General features: G+C 31.0%; 1 pseudogene; it reads left to right on the forward strand.

Moving 5' to 3' along the window:
- The first annotated feature begins 3716 nt into the window (after nt 1-3716).
- Nucleotides 3717-4115, forward strand: LOC115033095 (annotated as a pseudogene).
- The last annotated feature ends 4138 nt before the right edge of the window (nt 4116-8253 follow it).

Consider the following 8253-nt stretch of genomic DNA (forward strand, 5'->3'; position numbering starts at 1 on the left):
CCAACTATATGTGACTCAAACTTGTTCAATTCGTTATTTAATATTCGGTGTATGGTTCAAAATTAATCTTAACTTTTCCGTTGCCCGGAATAAAAATTCTGATTCGCAGCAGTACATTATCAGGTAGGCAATCTACTTGCGGTAAATCGTTGATCCCGTGCTGTATGTACGTTAGTGTATGATTTAACTCTAAAGTATCAAAGTTATACCAAGTTTGTCGTATTCTACTTATGGTGGATTGATATAATCAATTAATACAAAATCCCAACTTAACCTAAGCGTACTAAAATCAGATGAATAAACGCAAACGCATACAAAAAAATTCATTCAAATAGGTCTAACCATTTAGGAGGAGCTCAGTCACAACACACGTACAGTAGAATTATTGCGCTTAGCAACACATTCTGCGATTCATTTTTATATTGTATGAAATCAACAAACATGCCTGATTAACCAATAGCAACCAATATAATATAATGCACTGTTGCGCCACTATTGTGTTTTTGACATACAGATTTGAGATTTTCTACCTTTCCGGTGGATTTTCCTAAAATTTAATTTCGTAAAAACTTTCTCCTGGCAGTTACGAACATCTTAAAAAAAAATTGAGCCAAATCGGACCAGCCGTTCTCGATTGATGAATTGTTATACATTTTTGTCTCCATTTTTATATATATAGATATTAATCATAATTAGTTATTATTACACTGAATATTACATTCTGTAATGAAATGCTATTTCAAATTATGAAATACACAACAGGCGATAGAAATGAAGAATAGATTTATATTGACTAAAACTTCTTTCCACATCACATGATGTTGTTAGAGCATATTTAGATGACACTATTTGTCTTAGAGCTGAAGTATTATTAACATGTTCTTCTTCTTCCACTTCATATTCACCATTTATAAAGCTACGAATTGTTTTTTTTTAGTTTTTACCAGTTTTCTATACCATTCCGTTGCATTTAAATTTTAAACAGTTTATCTTTCACGTATAAAATAATTTTAAAGCCCTCATCAAAACCTAGTGTATATTTTTATAAATTTGTGATTACTTCAAAAATAAAATAAAAATTACTCTATAAATAAGTTAAATCATTTGTTTTTATGTTTATCTTCAAACAATTATTTTGATTTTGTAATTGATTCTCAGGGGTGGAGCTACATGATATTGTGAGTAGAGGTGGGGTGTTCAGGGAGACTCATCGTTAAAGAGGCCTCGTAATAATGTTGAATTTTTTTAAATAATTTACTAATTTAAAAAAATTCCGTTGAGTGTACTAGTTGGTAGTTTTTCTGAATCGTTAATGACATTTTATTTGTGCTTTACATTACAAATTACTGTAACAAGTGCAAAAGGGACATTCTCTAAACTTAAATTAATTTAAGAGCCAGTTCGACGTGGAACAGTGGTAAAGGGTGATGATTTTTTTGATATAAACCATACTAGTGTCTTAGTTCGGCCAGTGCGTCTGAAATATCGGTTAGGAGTGTAGAGTAATGAAAATTTCTAATTACTACCTTGTATTACCGTTTGCAGTGTGTTTAAAAGTAGTGCAATTCTGCATCGGTGTCGCTTAAATAATCGATTATAATATTGTAGGTTATGCGCCGCTTATGCGGTTTTTGGTCCAGGCTATTAGAAATGATGGTGTGTACTTAAGTGAAACATTCTAAATAGTTAGTACCTGTGAGTGATATTAACTTCTTATTGAATAATGAGAAGTTTGAGACGTTATTATTACGTAGATCATCGGGATTCGAGTAAGGTTAGGTGCGACTTCAGTTTGGGGTAGTTGATCACAACCCACCATGTTATTATTAGGCAGTAATACCTCGGTTTCAGTCTCGCTGCTTGCATTGGCCAGTGCCACGTAGCGATTTGGAGAAATAAATTACTTGATTTTCTTCTCATCTTGTTGATATGTGCAGGACAAATGTCGTTTTGATTTGTTTGTATAAGGTGATCGAGGCGGCGTCATGTTTGGCAGCCCGATGCACGGTGTTGCGTTTGTAAGTAGGTAACGTAATAATTCGAAACGTGTTGTGTGCAATATTAAGCTTCGAAGTTTGCGATAATGGAGCGCGATTAGCACGTGCGTGTGCCCGTGGTGGCAGTTGGCACTGTACTAATAATAATATTAAAATCTAAAAAACATATTTGTTTATTTATGTTGCAATATATTGGTTCATGTAAGTAAAACAAGTTATTTATTAGTTATTACTATCAACCACAATTTAATTACCCATCTCGGTTTCATTTTTCCAATTATCCCCAGTCAACGCCGGGCCATACAGATATATGTGGTAAACTAGCAATTAGGTTAATTGCGTAGCTTTCCGGTTGCAGATAGCAAGACCGTTGAGATGAGGATTTTCTTAGGATGGTTGAATAAGATGTAAACTCGTTGAATGTTAAAATGTTTATTTTAAAATTTTAATTCAGCAAAAATCCAAAAGTCCAAAATGACAAATTGTTACACTGAGTGATGTGAAGATGCTCGCATGTGCAATGGGAAATCACGTATGAAAACAGGTCGTTTCAGGTCTGGTTTTATAAGGCCTCATACTCTTCTACCTTCCCCCTGATCCATCGACTTATCTTCTGCGCATACAGAAATTCATAAAGCCAATATCTGTATCCTGCACGCCTAGTCGCGTCAAGAGCTCTTGACCAGACTTATCGCCGTTTCCATATATTTCAATATACATGAAATGCCAATTATTTATTAGATACTATGTACTTGCTTATAATCTTTGTGTCGTATATGTATATACTATATATGTTACATACTACCCATATTCTGTCATCATATATATAATATGTGATTTATATATTATATGATGTGGTTTTTTATATGTAAAGTTAAAAATGTAAATTCGTACTGCGCTTTAAAATACTACGTCTGAGGCAATATGAGCGCTCGGCTGACCGTCTCCCTTTTCCCGGAAGTGTACCTGTTTGGTAATTATTGTCTCGTATCATACCCCTTTCATAATTTGTTCAAGTTAACTTGCACTTCCTATATTATTGCATCATTTCTATTGCGTTTGCTCTCCCATTTCCACTAGAATAACTTATCTAATATTGTTTACTATACTCTTCAATTAACCAAATATGTTGAATATTTAATATACGTTGTGATGAAAGGGATATCATCCGTTACACATACTACTAACCTAACCTTCGAATGTAGGTACGTCATTTTTAAACATTCCTTTAATCGTCAAAATCGTCAAGTATTTTTTGATTCTATACCTTTCTACAATATACTTTGCTTTTTATACATAATAATAGCTGTTTCCCGTGGCTTCTATTATAATTATAAGCATTAATGCTCTTACAAACCGTCCGAGGGCCCAAATATTATGTGGGCAAAATTGGATGCCAATTATTCGTCAAAAACTCCGGATTTGCATATGCGCCATTTAGATATAACCCGACTGATAATATCTGTATTAGCTGACTGTCTAATATAATCTATCCATCTACTGTTTCCGTTATTCATCTGTTGAAATATTTTCAATCGTTTTTTGACAAAATCGGTCGAGTATTTTATTTGTATATAAACCTCAACGTTAGGTACAGTTTGTCCCTAGGCTCTAATATATAATAGCTATTATACTCAACTTAGAAATATAATATTTCCACTGATGGAAATTTACCGAGTTCTCTATATCTTCTAACACGTCTTCCTCGCCCTCAAATGTATGCGTAAACAGATTTTGGACAGCGAAAACATTCGCCGGCGTTTACGTATGAGCAGTTACCATGTGAAAAAAAAGTTGAGCACGTTCATGGTCACGATGCCGGTTTCTATGGACATGGGTTGGAACCAACTGCAAATGAACTTGGCCAAGTTCACAATCACCAGCTTTAGTACGACCTACGTGGAGACAGTCTGCGTTAAAGTGCACGCCAACTGCCGGCTGAGGAGAATATATTTTAGTGACCAGCTGTACAATGAAGATCAGCTTCCGAAGTCGTACAGGATGCATAGGACCATGGATATGCTGGAAAAACCTAACTACATACTGAGAAAAAAGGTGGTCAAAGTTGACAAAAAATCGACAGCCGACCCGGAAAAAACTAAACAGCTAGTTAGCTAATAACCAATTAAATTGTTACTTTTACAATTTTATAAATAGTTGGCTTAACAATATTTCATGGTTGGAGCAGCCAACAATTATAGTTAACATATTTTTACAAAGTATTTATACCAATTTATTAAAATGTTACTTTTACAATGTTAGAAATTGTTGGCCTAACTATATTTTCAAATTAATTCAACTAGTTTGTCAGGGCCTAAAATTAAGATATTTTGCTACTGCACGCCTATAATTTCACACCAAAATATTTTAAAATAATGAACATAGGCCTAGTAGTGCACATGCCACATATAACTTCATTGGCATAATTATTTTTGCTATTTATTAATAATTAGTTATAATAAATACAATCTAAGTCAATCTTCTATAAAAGTCCTTGATGCATATAGGTATATGACTAAACATTTTAAAATTAAAAACGACATAGCTTGGCTAATATACTTCTTACATTATAAGCCACCCTGAATATGGTGTAGTCGGTATTATTTTTAATGTTAAGGATTTCAAATAAATACAATATGCTAATTAGTAATTTTCAATAACTAATATTGAATATTAATCAAATAAAAATTTATAAAAGCCGAAAATAAGAACTGCACACTTTTAAATTTGTTACAACACATTTAATATTAGCTACTGCCCATAGTGTGTGCTACTCCACACAATTTTAGGCCCTGTAGTTTGTATCTGTTAATAATACAAGTGTAGTAACTACCTAGTAACCAAAACTATAGTTGGTTGATTTATCAAAAAATGTCACAGTTACTTAAAAAAAATATAGTATAAGACCTATACTATATTTTTTTATACTATAGGTACTTTGTTTTAAGCAAAAGACCTAAAAATAGTATGACATTGTAGGCATCCAATCAAAAAAAATAAATTATAGGTATATTTAGTATATTATTAAAATGTTTCACTTTTAACAAGTATTTATTCACAAATGATTTTATAAAACAGAAATGTTTAGTACAATGTATTATACATTGTACATAGTACAAATATTATAATTAAGTACATACAGTAAAATAACTATGAAACAGTTTAGTTCTTATAAATTATAAATTATACATCAAGAAAAAATTAATTAAACATCATCCATACATGATAATACATATGGTACATACACACATTCATGATACATAGTAATAATAATTAAAAATAGGAATATAGTATCATAATACACATAATTTTTATAATTTCAATGTAATAAATGTTAACCCATTAGATATAATATTATGATGAGTAGGGTTCATATTTTCTAAATATTTAAGTGCAATACATACAAAGTTTGAAGTGATGGTTGCATTAAATGCTTGATAATGTTCATCAAAATAACATGACTTAAATTTTTTTCAAACTAAAAATGGTACATTTGACTCTGTCATTAGAATAGATTTAATTAGACCAAAACATGGCATCAGATAATTATTTTCTTCACATAAATTCAACACAACAGTCATATTATTATTACAACTATATTTAATACCTTTTTCATTAACCCATGAAATAAAAACAATATTTTCATTATAAAAATTAAACTTTTTTGAATGAAATGAAGTATTTGATGTATACAATTCAATTGTATCTAGTGTTATTGTTAAAACTGGTCCTATATCTGCTTTGATTGTATATATATATATATTTTGATCGGGTAATAAAAGTCTATATGCAAATTGTAGTTGTTGTTTAATTGCTAATGTTAATGTAATATTTTTTTGTGATGTAATTGAATGTGCCATTTCCTTTAGCTCTTTATGTTTAGCTTCAAAGACCAAAAAAGGGATAGAGGACCAGAATTTTTTTAAAATTAACGGATAATGTACCATATGGTGGTGTTTAGGTTTCAAAGTATTTTGGAATAATTTTTTATATAATTCATGGTGTTCAGAAATAATTGATTGCAATAAAATTACATCCTGGTGGCTTCTAAAATAAATGACATTAAAATTATAATTATACTATTATTTAATACATTTTCAATCTAAAATTTACTATCAATTATTTTATAGAAGCCCAATGACTGAAATGATTTTTTTGATGTCAACATTCTTCTAGCAAATGAGAATTGCGCCAATAATTTATCATCAAAAAGTTGAATCATCATTTTCTTTACTGAATAATTTACATTTTTCCCACCAATATTGTTGGATAGATTATGAACCTAAGTGAATTTATAAAATGTAGTTCACATATATAATAGACTAAAAAAGATTATTTTAATAAAATATTAATATAATACATGATATTATAATATAATATAATACAATATAATATATCACTCACAATTTTTTTGTGATATTCGCTGTCCAATACACTTTGATCTTCTATTTTATTGAGATCATCTAGACCTTCTATGGGGTACAAATCTGTCATAGGGTTGTAATCAATAAGTGAATTATTTCCATTCGAAAAAATTTGTTTGCTTGCTTGATTTTCGAGCATTTTGATGATAACATCTTGTTTTTCATCAATTGTTCTAAGTTTGAATTTGAAAATTTATTTATTTTTCATTATTGTTTTAAGAATATCATCTGCAAAATGTACAGTTGAATATAATATGTATACTTATACCAGCTTACATAATAAATAATATCTTTTAATATTCAACAATAGTACAATAATATCAGTTAAAAAAAAATCATATTTTATATTTTATTGCAATTATTTAACAATTAAAATGTAGAGTAAAATATCTTTATAACAGACCTTTTTCTTTTAGATTCAATTAGTTCAGAACACTCGAGTAATTCTATTTTGGGAAAATATTGTAATATATGCTTGAAGCTAAGTACACGTACGTGCCCACCAATGTGACTAAACAAAAAAAACTAGGTACTTATTTAGGCATTAAGTTTATATTTTAAGACGTTGTGTGATGATTATATCAGTTATTTTGAAATAAATCAAAATCAATAACTTTAACTCAAACAATTGTATTGATAATACTAATAAAACTATAGCTACAAAGAAAACACAATTTAAAAACGGAATACCACTTGATTTTTATGGTCTATGTATCACCTATAACAATATTAATTAATTAATAGATAAATTGAAAATATACATTATGTAATAATATAAATAATAAAATAAAAGGTAAAAGGTCTCATGTTCAAAATATATTTTTTTAACTGTGCATAAAGACTTATACGATTTAATCCATTATGACCAATATTTTCAAAAAAGGCGCTTTTTACACATTCATATTATGACGCATTGGATAGGGATAGGACTTGGTTCTTTTTGCCGACAAAAAGAGCGTTTTTTTTTTATCTTTTATGTATTTTAATCCCATTTTCGTAATTTTAGACTTAAGACCTTTTACCCGAGCCACACAGTATTATTATTTAAATTTGCGTTCAGACATCATTAGCTATTAAAGCTCTCTCCGATGTGGCGAACTTTCGGGGAGGGGGGGGGGATGTTCTGTGACGTCCAACGCAAATCAATGTATATTATTATTATTATTGGATCCACATAGTACAGCAGGTACACATTATGAGCGCGACATGCGACGAGATAACACATGCCGTCCCGCGGACCTCAGGTCTCCGCCGATCAATTATCGCGCCACCTATTCGGCAGTCACACACACGCTCCCCTCCAGGACCTATGGGCCATAGAGGTATGACGGTGTATACGATGTACCTGCTGGCTGCTATCTATATTATGAAGAACCAATAAGGCTATAAATAAACTATATTAATATAAAATATACATACTATGGTATGATAATATGATATCAAATAGATCATATTATTGATATATATTTAAAAAATAGTCGACTTGAATTTGTGTTGTAAAAATTGTTGTTTTCTTTTTGTTATAAGATTTTGTGAAATTATAACTTGCCCCCCCCCTAACCAAGGCTCTGGAGCCGCCCCTGCTCCCCTCCCATGGCTTAGACATAATTATAAAGTTCTTATAATCAACCACGATCACTACACCTTTAACCAAATACCTAGAGTATCGGCCATTCATTCACTATCTGCGTATATGTAATTCCCCCCCTCCCTGTCAACTGGCGTCTGTTCGTGCCACCCAAGATCGCCGGCTATCGGCCGACAGAGCAAAAAGCCAGCACCACACTTTTTCCCGTCTCAGCGAAAACAAAAACATGAGCGAGTAGCAGCCG

Source organism: Acyrthosiphon pisum, chromosome X (genome assembly GCF_005508785.2).
Source record: "Acyrthosiphon pisum isolate AL4f chromosome X, pea_aphid_22Mar2018_4r6ur, whole genome shotgun sequence".
Lineage (NCBI taxonomy): Eukaryota > Metazoa > Arthropoda > Insecta > Hemiptera > Aphididae > Acyrthosiphon > Acyrthosiphon pisum.